Raw genomic sequence first — 13,112 nt, 5'->3', positions numbered from 1 at the left:
CTGCCGCTTCTCCTTGTCCGAGGTGAGGGACCATCCGCGCTTCCACCGTGATTCAGCTGATGTGACGTGCCGGCGGGGCGGCTGCAGGGCTGCTGGCCTCTCGGGGCCGTGGTTCGCATGTTTGGGGGCTGCTCCCCCGGTTGTGGAGGGGAGCGAGCCTGTGAGCGCTGCATTACTGCATGGCTTTGCTCCGCTTTCACGGCCTCTCGGTATTGCTTTTGAAGGTACCCTTTAATGGAGGTGCTGTACTAGCTATGGGGAAGGGAATAAAACTTAGATGGTATGTGTGGTAACAACATATCACACCTGGACCGATTTCTTCAAGGCCGTGTACCAGGATGGTGTTACGATGCAGTACAGCAGTTGTACTGACTTCAGGTTTTTGTACATGCAGAGCTGATTCAAACGTGTCAGTGATACTTTAGATCACCATTGCAATTGGGTGATTTAAACTTTTTAGACTGTTCTGGTTTCAGCTGGGATAGAGTTAAGCTTCTTCTTAGTAGCTGTTACAGTGCTGTGTTTTGGATTCAGTATGAGAATAATGCTGATAACACACTGATGTTTTGGTTGTTGCTAAGTGGTGCTTACCCTGAGTCAAGGGCTTTTCAGTGTGTCAGGGACTGCCAGTGGGCAGGTGCAAAAGGAGCTGGGAGGGAGCATGGCCGGGACAGCTGACCTGAACTGGCCAAAGGGATATTTCATGCCATAGAATGTCATGCCCAGTATATAAACTGAGGGAGTTCGCTGGGAGCCACCAATCGCTGCTCAGGGACCAGCTGGACATGGGTCAGTGGGTGGTGAATAATTGAACTGTGCAGCACTTGTTTCTCTTGGGAAAACCAAGGAAATCTTAGGTAAAAGATATACGACTGAATAAATGTTAGTTTCTCTTTAGTGAATTAAGCTTCAGTTTTCAGACTACTGTAAGAGTACACTGATTAGGTGGGAGACCTACTGTTTAGTTTATCTTGATGGATAAAAAATTAATGATAAAAAAATCATCAAAACCACGTGGAAGAGTTCCATCTCCACTGTTTGCATGGTGTTTTGCAGTGCCTGATACTTATCCTAGAGACAAAAATCTAACAGAATAGGAGTCAGGTTTCTGGACCAGTCCAGCAGACTACATCTAATTCTGTCACACTGACAACCAGAGCTGTTTTGGCTGATGCTTGTGGCAAAACTGCTATAATGCCACAGAAGTTATCATCTTAGTCGTTCTCCTTTTCAATTGTATAAGCTTATGATTTTGTGTTGTTTCCACAAACTTTAGGGATTGATAATTAAGGACATTCAATATTGTTGTCAATTTCCAGTCTTTATCATAAGTTTTCAACATCATCCTGTTCTCATATTTAACAATTGGTGCTGGGTTGAATATTTTGATAAATTAATCTCTGAGAAATTTAGTTTTACTTATTAGAAAAAACTGCTATCCAGCCTTCTCTGACATTTTGTTTCTAACATAATAACTCTTTTCAATTATAATTTCCAAAACTTCAGCTGTCATTTTACAAGGATGCCTAAAGGCATTACTATCTATTTAAAATTGATCTGTGCAAATCAGATCACTGAACATTGGGATTCTTCCCTCTCTTAAATGATCAGATTTATTCCAAATCCTTGCTTGCATAGGGAAGGCGTTTTCTTTAATGTTAAGAAATACTGTCTTTCCTGAGGTTGGGAAATTTTGAAAGAATAGCTTCTATGTCCAGACTTGATAATGGTGGGGTTTTTTTGTGTTTGTTTCCCCTTCTTTGTAAAGCTACAAGGTCTTTTTGGAATCCTTTAAGCTTGCAATGTACTTGAAACATGGAAGTATTTAAAAGGGGATGCAGAATATAATTTCTCTGACTTTGGTTTAAATCTTTTTTGGAAGGGAAAGCAGATTGGTTCAAAATGCCAATGTTGTTTTTGTAGTGTTATAGTTTTTAACTAACTGAGTTAAATTGAAATTCTGAGCTTATGTTTTCTCAATTGCATTTTGTGTCAGAAATTCTTACACCAGAGTAACATTTTGAATGGGCATATCAGAAGAACATGAGTCCTATACAAGAAGCAGTCAGTTCTTCAGCTGGCAGATTATCTGAATATACTTAAGATACTTAGCTATTGGTAGATGTTTTCATGGAAGCTCATAAAGAGTTGTGAGCTCCTGGTTAGTCCAGTTTATGTTGCTGAAGACCAGCATTCATAACTATCTACTAGATTGTGTGAAAGATTTGATTTAAGCTCTTTCCTAATGTATATGTTTGTGCTTGAACCATTTGGCATCTCTAGGCTACCAGCAGATGAAGTCATGACTGAAATGACTGGTGAAGTTTGTTCCCTGAGTTTGTGAGGTTGGATTTATAAGAGTATGCATATGTTATGCTAAGTGTTAGCAGCATGCTTAATCTAGACATAGAGATTGTGCTTTTTTGTTTAACTTGATTTGTTTCATCAATTCTGAATTCTAAATTAAAACTAGATTCCTAGTTTATAAATACTCTGTAAATTGTTAAAGCATTGTTAAATATTTGACTCATTCATAGTAGTATGAATTCTTATGCTAATTAAGTCAAAGTAGCTAAATTTGTTCATAATTACTAGATGCTTTTCATCTGATTATTTTAAGCTCTCAGAACTGGTAGGCATTTGCTATTCAAGACTTAAGATATAGGAAAAAAATAGTTAAAACAGTTGCTCTGCTCATCAAATTTAGGGCTTGTTTCATTACTGCATTGTGAGATTATTATAGCCCTCACTAGTGGTATGAGTGCTAGATCATATTTTCTTCCTTTTTCCTAGAATGTAGGAATTGCACAGCATAATTATATTTTCTGGCATGGTTTATCGTGAAAATGTCTGTCTTGCTGCTATTGTATTTCAAGGAGGGGGAAAATGGTCTAGTTTATCACTCTGTCCTGGTTTCAGCTGGGATAGAGTTCTTTTTTTCTTAGTAGCTGGTACAGTGCTGTGCTTTGGATTCAGTATGGGAATAATGCTGATAACACACTGAGTCAAGGGCTTTTCAGTGTCTCATGCTCTGCCAGGGTGGAGTTGTGCAAAGAGCTGGAAGAGACCACAGCTGAAACAGCTGATCTAAACTGGCCAAAGGGATGTTCCATTCCTTAAAACATCATGCTCAGTATATAAACTGTGGAAATTTATTGGGTTTGCATGGCCAAGCTTTGGTAGTGGGGGGGGGGGGGAGGCGTGCTGCAGGGGTGACTTCTGTGAGAAGCTGACAGAAGCTTCCTCCATGTCAGGCAGAGTCAATCCCTGGTGGCTCCAAAGACACGTTGCTGGGCAAGTCTGGGCCAATTAGAAATGGTGGTAACACCTCCATGATAACATATTTAAAAGAAAGAAAAAGTGATTGATCAGTTGTAATTGCAGCCAGAGAAGAGTAGGGTGAGAACATGTGAGAGGAACAACTCTGCAGACACCAAGGTCAGTGGAGAAGGAGGGGCAGGAGCTGCTCCAGGTGCCAGAGCTGGGATTCCTCTGCAGCCCATGGTGAAGCAGCTGTCCCTCTGCAGCCCATGGAGATCCATGGGGAGGCAGAGATCTACCCGCAGTCCATGGAGGAGACCCACACCGGAGAAGGTGGATGCCTGAGAGGAGGCTGGAACCCTGTGGGAGGCCTGTGGAGAGAGGGGCCCATGATGGAGCAGCCTGTCCTTGAAGGGCTGCACCTCGTGGAACAGTGACCCATGTTGCAGCAGTTTGAGGACTGTTGCCTGTAGGATGGACTCAAGTTGGAGAAGTTTGTGGAGAACTGTCTCCCATGGGAGGGACCCCACAGTAGAGCAGGAGAAGGACTCTTCTCCCAGAGCAGTGGGAGAAACGATGAGTGATGAACTGACTATAACCCACATTCCCTGTCTCCCTGTGCCACTGGGGTAGGAGGCAGAGCTGGGAAGGAGGGAGGGGTGTGAGGAAGGTGTTTTTAAGAGTTTATTTTGCTTCTTATTATTCTGCTCTGATTTTGTTAGCAATAAATTCAATCAATATCTCTAATTAGGGCCTGTTTTGCCTATTATGGTATTTGGGGACCTCCTGCTCCTTATCTCAACTCATGAACCATTTGTTATATTTTGTCTCCCATGTCCCAGTGTGGAGGGGAGAGGGAGAGTGGCTTTGATGGGTGCCTGGCATCCAGCCAGGATCAACCCACTACAAGGATTTACCCAAAAGGGGGCTGATTGATGTTCGGGGATGGGCTGTGTATGAGGCAGTGGATAGAGAGCAATTGAGCCTTAGTCGTTTTTCTTGGGGTTTATCTTTTGCTTTCCTCCTTCTTTTTAATAATATTATTATAATTTTAAACTTTTCTTAGTTTCAGTTATTAAATTGTTCTTATCTCAACCCACAAGTTTTAAATTTTTTTTTCAAATTTCCCTCCCTTTCCCACTAGGGTAGGGTAGAAGTGAGCAAGTGACTGTGTGGTATTCTTGTTGCCAGTTGGGGTTAAACCATTACAATCTTTTCTTGGTGTTGATGTAGCTTCTACATTTGTGAAGCTGATCTTGAGGCCAGAACAAGATGTAAATTCTTTTTTTTCTTTTCTGCTTATCTATTTAGATGATCTTTAAATAACTTGGTGTTGGGGGTTGAGTGTTTTTCTATCACTGTGTCAATTTAAAGAATTTTTCCCATTATCATGCCAATGGAGCTGGCCGGGTTACACCCAGGATCTCTAATGACTCTAGACAATAGGGGTAGGTGACAGCGGCTCCCAGAGGAGCCTCTCGGGCTTCCTGAGGGGACTCGTGTTTCCAGCGAGCTCAGAGGAGGACGCCCCATCTGCAGCCCCTGCTGTGGAACAAAGGAGAGCCACACCCTCTGATCACGGGCCCTGCATCTGCCCCGTTCCAGCCTCCTGCCTCTGCGGACACAGCTGATCACCTGGACACAAACGGTGAGCGAGGAGCCGCCCGCTCCAGCCCATTCCCACCCGAGACCAGTGTGGCCGCTGCCGCCCCCTCCCACCTCCGCTCCCGCCTGCTCTCTGCAGCTGCTGGGCTTTGTTCCAGCTGCAGCACCGGGACCGAATGCAAGAGAGAGTGTGCCTGCAGCTAAAGAAGGGACTGGAACCGAGTTATCTGTTCTGTAAGTAATTTTAACTGCTGCTGTTGTTTCTGCTTGTACGGTTAGATTAATAAAAGAGCTGTTATTCCTACCCCCTTATCTCTGTCTCAGAGTCCTTGATTCAAACAATTATAATACTTGGGGGGAGTGGAATTAAAGTCTCTATTTCAAAGGAAAACTTCTGCCTTTATTGCCAGAAACCTGTCCTTCAAACCAGGACACTTGGTTAGCAGTCAATAGTAGGAACTACACTAAACCCATGTCTGTTCTTGGAGTTGACAGAACCTGTGTTATCTCCTTACATGTTGTGTTTGGAAGTCAGGTCAGCCTTAGATAGTAGTTGCAGATGCTTTTCTCTTGTGACAGGGCTCTCTTTTAGGAAAGGGCCTATTTTAAAAAGGTCACCCATTTGCTGTAACAGTTAAATGGGAATTTAGCATAGGTGCATCTTCTAGACTCTTGTTCAACACATCAGTCTCTGGCCGAAGAAAAAAGCTTGCACTGATTTGCCTTGACCACCGTGCTGTCTATAAGTAATTTTTGATTTTCTTATGTTCTTGCCTGTGAAACTTCTAGTTCTAGAGATTCGTGTGGCATAAAAGTTTCAGCTTCATTGGAAACTTACATGGCTCATAAGTCATTCATTCAGTGATTGAAAAACTGGTGCATTAGTGTACTGTTTTCTCACCCTTGTAGTGTTTGCCCTTATTTTTGGGTGAAATGTATGGCAAATGAACTTATGTCCCAAATATACCATCAGGATCCTGAAGGAGGAATAGAGCTGTCTATTATCAGTTAAGAGTCTTAAATCCTTAACCAGCCCAAATAGTATGTGCTTTTAGCAAGTGCAGTGTCTTTAATCACAGGATCACAGAATATGCTGAGTTTGAAGGGACCCAAAAGGATCATTGAATCCAACTCCCAGCCCTGCACAGGACCATCCCTGAGAGTCACACCCTGTACCTGAGAGTATTGTCCAACCACTTCTTGAAGTCTGTCTGGCTTGGTGATGTGACCACTTCCCTGGAGAGCCTGTTCTAGTGCCAAACCACCCTCTGGGTCAATAACATTTTTTTAATATCCAACCTAAACCTTCCCCGACACAACTTCAGGCCATTCCCTTGGGTCCTGTCACTGGGCACCAGAGAGAAGAGATGACTGTCTGCCCCTCCTCTTCCCCTCACAAGGAAGTTGTAGACTTCAATGAGGTCTCCCTTCAGCCACTCCTCATACGTCTTCCTCTTGATTTACCAAAATATGAGTATTGGTCTAATACCTATACTCAACTGTGACGGACAAAAGACTCTCTAACAATTTAAAGTTAGAAAGTGTATGTTTATTCAGCGCTGGGCAGCAGCGTGAGGTAATCCTCTAATACACACTGCAAAATCACAGGTGATCACCAAGTCTATTATTGGCAAAGGGTTTAAACAAATACATATTCATAATAACAGCCCCTCCCATCCCCTGCTTCCTATGGTAATTAGCTTGAATAGCTATTAAGCATGAGTGATTGACTTCTTAAATGGAGTCTGGGGTCGTTTTCATGGGGAGGGGTCTTAAAAGGAGGAAGTAAGGCGAGTCTTCCTCACCCTAAGCTCTTGACCTTCTCTATCAATGACAGTACAAATGATTTCTGGGGATAGCCCAATTTTTCAAAGAATGGGTTTCTGGTTGCATTGTCTATGTTCCTTTGGATCTGCTCACTAGTTTCGTCTTTTCCCATTGTAAGCGTAGCTGAGCAAACATGAAATGACAGACAATCAATTATTTAAGTTTCAGATAACTACCTCAAGCCTGGTTTTCCTTCTAACTTCTAACTTTTAATTATTTTCAGTAAGGTAACTAAAATCCTAATTTTCTAAGATTAGTGTTTCACTCTCAAGACCCTTCACCATCTTCACAGCCCTCCTTTGAATGCTCTCTAATAGTTTAATACCTTTCTTATACTGTGGTGGCCAAAACTGCTCGTAAGATATTCAAGATGAGGCCTCACCAGTGCATAGCAGAGCGGGACAATCACCTCCCTCGACCAGCTGGTGATGATGTGTCTGATGCACTCCAAGCACATGGTTGGCTCTCCTGGCTGCCAGGGCACTGCTGACTCATATTCAACTTGCCATCAACCAGGACCCCCAGATCTCTTTCCATGGCACTGCTTTACAGTGTCTCATTCCCCAGTCTCTCCATATGATGCCTTAAGACATCCGGGGTTGTCTCATCCCAGGTGCAGAATCCAGCACTTTCCTTTGTTGATCTTCATATAGTTTGTGATTGCCCAGACCTCTAATTTGTCATGGTCTCTCTGCAGGGCCTCATTGCCTTTGAGGGAGTCAACAGCTCCCAGTTTCGTAGTCTGTGAATTTGCTTAGTATCCCTTCCAATCCTGTGTCTAAGTCATTTATGAAGGTGTTGAAGAGCACAGGGCCTAAAATAGAGGCCTGTGGAACCCCACTAGTGACAGATCATCAGTCTGATATCACCCCATTTACTAAAACCTTTTGTTCCTGACCTATGAGACAGTTGCTCACCCATCACACGGTGTGTTTATCCAGCTGTGTGCTGGACAGTTTGTCCAGAAGGATCCTGTGAGAGATGGTATGACCAAAGTGGGACTTGACATGAAGATAGCTGTGTAACTACAGGTGTATAACGTTAATGTAATGAATCCATATGGAATAAGAGAGTGAGAGATCCCATGTTTCTCTGGGAGTGTGTGGAAGGGCTGCCTTCTGCTTTAACTTCCCATTGACTGATATGTACTAAAGCAGAAGGTCTAGTTCCCCATTATGTCATGCTAAGCAATGGCACAATTTGAAGAATCAATTTCTCCTAATGTTTGTCACTGCTAGGAAGATGCTATCCAACATCTGCATGTAAAGTTCTATATATGGATGTTATTGCCATTGCTAGAGTGTTGTCTCGTAATCCAATAATGTGATCTACATGCAGACCTACTCTTCAGCAGCTCTTTTCTCCATGTCTTTCCTACTCATGTATTCTGGAAATGTTTTCAAAGTGCTGTTTTATTGATTCCTGTCCTTCTGCTCCTCAGTCATTGCACTGGAAATAACTGAATTAGTTTGCTGTTATGGACTGTTCTTCAAATTTAGATCTCTTGTTACAGTTGCTTGGGTTTTTGATCCACGGAATGTGTATGCCGCAGAGATCTCATCCCTTCCTCCCTTCACTGTTGTCAGTGAAACCCCTACTCTGCATTTGGTTGAATGTAAGGTGACCATGTATATCCCATAAGATGAAGGCATGTCATTAAATTTGTTTTAACCAACAAATGCTGAAAATTGAATGGAAACTTCCTACCAGCATTTGCTTCAAGGAGGGTCTGGTTTGTTCTTGTCGATCTTAAAATAGACCAAGAACCTTAATGTACTTTATTTCATGGATTGCAGTAGATGTATTTGTTTTGTTTTGTTTTTCTTCTGTTAAGACTGGTCATAGTGATATTTGATTTTTTTTTTTCTGCAGGAAGTGCAGTTGCAATGTGTCAAATATAGTTGTACAATGACTTTATACAAAGAGCTATTATCAGTGGCTCAATATCACTGTGCTTTATGAAAGGGGAGTATCTTCATGCAGATGACTGCTTGTTTGCAGAATTGTTAGAGGTACAAAGCAGCAGCAGTTGCTGCAGATTTTGGGGTGATGTCATCCATTTGGAGACTGCAATAAATGACAACAGAATCCGTTTTGTACTGTAGTAGACTTCAATCAGCTTTTTACTGTCAGTCTCAGAGACTTCAATTGTGCAGCAATAGCGAAATGCTTGCATAGGTGGAAAGCTTTGATGGAACCGTGACTTTTGTTTTATCTTAGCAACATGCAATGTCTACCTCTGGTTTTGTTGTATATACAGCAAACAGAATTTTTAAGGATTGCACACAGTAACACTAGAACAGGCTGCCAGCCACATTTCATCACCTCCTTTCCAAAAAACTTAACTAAAATAGCGTCTTTCAACTAATCAGATTTGATAGGCTATTCAGGGACCACTGTTACAAGCATCTTGTTGCTCTGTCTTGCACTATATGCAGAATGCTGATGTTGGTTTCAGCCTTTCACTTGCACTGAAACAAGTAGTTATAGTAAAAACTTAAATGACTGTCCAAATCTGAAATACCTGTGGTGCATTAGAAATCAATCACTTGAGTCAAACTGCTTTTCATTGTTTTTCAGTGTACAATCAGTAATAGTTAATGAATGTAATATAGGCAGCAAAAATTAATCTCTTTAAAGTTGGGTATTTTTGGGTATTTTTGTAGTTTTCAGAGTGAATGGTGCATCCTCAGTTGTGCATTCTTAGGCTACATGATGTGTATTAATAGGCAAAATCGAAATTGCAATATTTTTTCTTTGAAAATCACAGATGTGCTACATTGATTATAGTTGATAACTTGGGGCGTTTTGATTTCCTCTGACCCATAATAAATACTTTCCTCAGAAGGTAGAAGTTACTTCAGACTACTACTTCATGTAGTCTGAAATCTAGACATACTTGCACCCCAAAATTAAGGATATAGCAACAAAAGACCAATTCTTCTCGACAAATAGTTAAGATGGTTTGAGTTATCACTGAGAAAGCTGTTTGAGATACCATTAGCAATAGGATGCTTTGAATTTGACCAGTCAGAGCTCTTTCAGAAGGAAAGGAATGTAGATATAAACTTCAGGGAAAAGACCAGTAGAAGGAACATCAAAATAAAATTATAATTGAAAAATACCCCAACTTCCTAGCAGTTTCTCATGGTAGTAAATTTTTTTCCTCATCTGTTGATGAGACTCTCCCTTTGGTATTGCCTGCCTGCACCAAGTCACACTTCCCTATGTTCTCGTTGTCTGGCAGCACAAGTAAATAGGCATTCAGGTTTAAGTGGTGACATGTCAGGTGGCATGTCTTGGTTACCTGTGTTGTCCCTTCAAGCCTTTCCAACTTATCATCTCTCTCTTTCTGCCAGTTGTTTCTGTCACCAGTTTTGTGTTGCATTTGTGCTATGGGAGTGGCAAAAAGGATACAGCAAAAAAGTTCGTTTGTGCAATGGAGAAGCAAAAAGCCCTTTATTTAAAGAAACACTGCATTTATATAGACCAGTCCGTGGAACTAAGCACAGACATAATTTAATTGGTGCAAGAGAGGTGACACCCCTGGTAAACATGCTTTCATGAAAACAATCATGTCTCTCACTCACCCTGCAGGTGCATAATCGTTGTTATGATTCTTTTCTCTTATGTTTTCCTTGAGCAGCCTGAGAAATCCAAGCTGCCTCCCTGGTTCCCAGCAGTATCCAACAACAGTTTTGTCACTTCTCTGTTTCTGCATCTGTATTTTTTTGGGTGTTTTTTTGTTTTTTATGGTTGTTTCTCTCTACGTGTCCCCCTCCTCCCCTTCTATCATCATAACTCTGATATCCTCTGTTCTCATCTTGGGCTCTGCTATGCTGTGTTCCTCTGACTGTCTGCTTTTAAAAATGTTGCCCTGTTGACTCAGTGTTAAGTGGAAAATGAGCATACAGAAAGGGAAGAGGTTGCCTTGGTGGCTGCTGCCATTAAGTTGCTTATAATTTAAGGCACTTATAGTCCTAATCTCTTCAGAGAATTAGCCAGAACCAAGAATGATAGAATGAGGCTAATGATGTCTACATTTATAGAAGTGATCTTATAGGTGGCTGTAAGAAAACCTTGTAGTACTATGCAACTAACTTGTTTCCCTAGACCAGGAAAGGCATTTTATGTCCTTTGTCAACTTAAAGCATGCAGTAAAGCATCAGATCAAAATTTGTTTCTCTATGTGCCATTCCCACAGATGCCCTTCAGCATCCTGTTTTGGACTTTGTTCTCCAAAGGAAGCAATGATAGAGGGCTGCAGTCTTCTATTAACTCATTTGGAGTAAGGCTTTGGGAGCAAGTCCTTTAAATTTCTAAAAGAGCAGTAACAAATGTAAACAAACCTTTACTGGACAGTGCAACAGCTGTGACTAAAGCAAATATAGTTCAGACTCAGAAGCATAGTAGCAACATCAGTAACTTTCTAACTGGCTGCAAATATTTTCTTTTCTTTTTTTTCCCCCTCCAAGCCAGCAAGACAGAGCAAGAGCAAGATGCTTGTAATAGTTGTCCCTGAATAGCCTATCAAATCTGATTAGTTGCAAGATGCTATTTTAACTAAAAGTTTTTTGGAAAGGTGATGAAATGTGGCTGGCAGCCTGTTCTAGTGTTAATGTGTGCAGTGTTTAACAATTCTGACAGTGCCTTCTGCAGTAATGATATCTTAATATGTGCATACTCACACAGTCCATCAGGAAGAGCTAGTGGATATAAACTCAAATGCTACCTGAATCTACAGTGTTACTGTCTCTCTGGAAATGGTGCATTTCATGATTAGTTTGCTATTGATGTACTTTAGCTCGTTCTATAGTTAAAATAAGGTGTTGCATATGGCAGACGAATAATTTTTACCACTGTACCTTAATGCAGGTGTCTGGCCTGCACTAGGATTTTACTACAAGATTGCTAACAAAAGCAAGATACTTATTGTTTATGTGGCATATTTTGACACTGAGGATTCATCCAAGGCTTTATGCATCTCCAGATTGATATAGTACTGAAAACCACCTTGGATGCTAGATGTGCACATCTTTAACTTTGCAGGATTTTTATGCATTGCTGCTAGTGTCCCTGGAGTAAATTGATTTTGTCATGGTAACTTAATGTTCTGTTGCCCAAGGTCAGTGTGTGAGAGATGGTAAACTTAAAATGTCCTTGATATGGCCTACTGGAGAGGAGTTATAAATTACCATTCTAAAAATTATCTCTTTGAATTTTCTTTTCAATGTCCTTTATGTAGGTACAGTCTGGAGTAAGCTGCTTCTGGTAAATGAGGTAGACAGCATAAAACCTATTGCCTGTAGATAACTGGTTCTGCATTGAAAAAAACTTCCTTGTCAATTGAGTTGCCAAAGTGAGTAGGTTACTTTTATAAAAAAAAATTAAATCCTTTAGAAAAGTAGCACTTGCTTTTCAGTCTGAGGTGATAACTAGAAGAAAGACAATCTTGGAGAAATTAAAGAAAGTGTGTAGAGGCCTTCTCCCAAGTTCAACTCTGCTATAATAGTAGTGAATGATGGGCAGCCACAGTACATGCTTGCAGACAGTGTCTCAGAGTCTCCAATGACATACAGAAGACCAGTGAGGTACATGGAGTCTGTATGATTTAGCATATGGCCTGGCTTTTTTGATAATAACAAATCAAGTTGACATCTTGTCCTGGTTTGAAGGACAGGTGTCTGCCAATAAAGGCAGAAGCTCCTCTTTGAAATAGAGAATTTAATTCCGCTCCCCCCAAGTATTATAATTGTTTGAATCAAGGACTCTTAAGGCAGAGATAAGGGGGTAGGGGTAACAGCTCTTTACTAATATATCTAACCGTACAAGCAGAAAGAACAGCAGCTATGAAAAATTACCAACAAAACAGAATAAATAACTCAGTTCTAGTCCTTTCTTTCAGCCGCAGACACTCTCTCTGCGTTTGGTCCCGGTGGTGAAGACGGGGCAGAGCCCACACAATTGCGGAGGTGGCAAGTGGGAGCAGCGGGGGTGGCAGCAGCCGCGCTGTATCTCGGGTGGGAGCAGGCTGGAGGGGGCAGCTCCTCGCTCACCGTTTGGGTCCTGGTGGTTAGCTGTGTCCTCAGAGGTAGGAGGCTGGAGCGGAGCAGATGCAGGGCGGTCCGATCACAGAGCGCCTGGCTCCCCCGCGTTTTTCACCACATGGGCTGGAGACGGCAGTCCCCCTCCTCCGAGCTCGCCGGAAGCCTGAGCAGCCCCCTCCTGGATTCCAGCCCCCCACCTACCCATTTGTCTAGAGTCATCAAAAGAGCATGGGTGTAACCCAGCAGGCCCTGTTAGCATGATAATGGGAAAAATTCTTTAAACTGACACAGTAAGAGAATAAAAACCCCCAACACATCTTAATTGCTACTCTCATACGGAGGAACTAGCAATGTAGCAGCTTGTTTGACAGT

The 13,112-nt window shown here is 41.9% G+C and overlaps 1 protein-coding gene across 4 annotated transcripts in view; it reads left to right on the top strand.

The window, feature by feature from the left end:
* The window catches only part of LOC306816720 (ubiquitin-associated protein 1-like), a 123,389-nt gene that overhangs the window by 311 nt on the left and 109,966 nt on the right, over positions 1 to 13,112 (top strand). The window lies entirely within an intron of this gene.

The sequence above is a fragment of the Erithacus rubecula genome (genome assembly GCF_903797595.1).
Source record: "Erithacus rubecula genome assembly, contig: SUPER_W_unloc_7, whole genome shotgun sequence".
Classification (NCBI taxonomy): domain Eukaryota; kingdom Metazoa; phylum Chordata; class Aves; order Passeriformes; family Muscicapidae; genus Erithacus; species Erithacus rubecula.
Note: the sequence above shows the minus strand (reverse complement) of the source record. Positions and strands in the feature narration are given on the sequence as shown.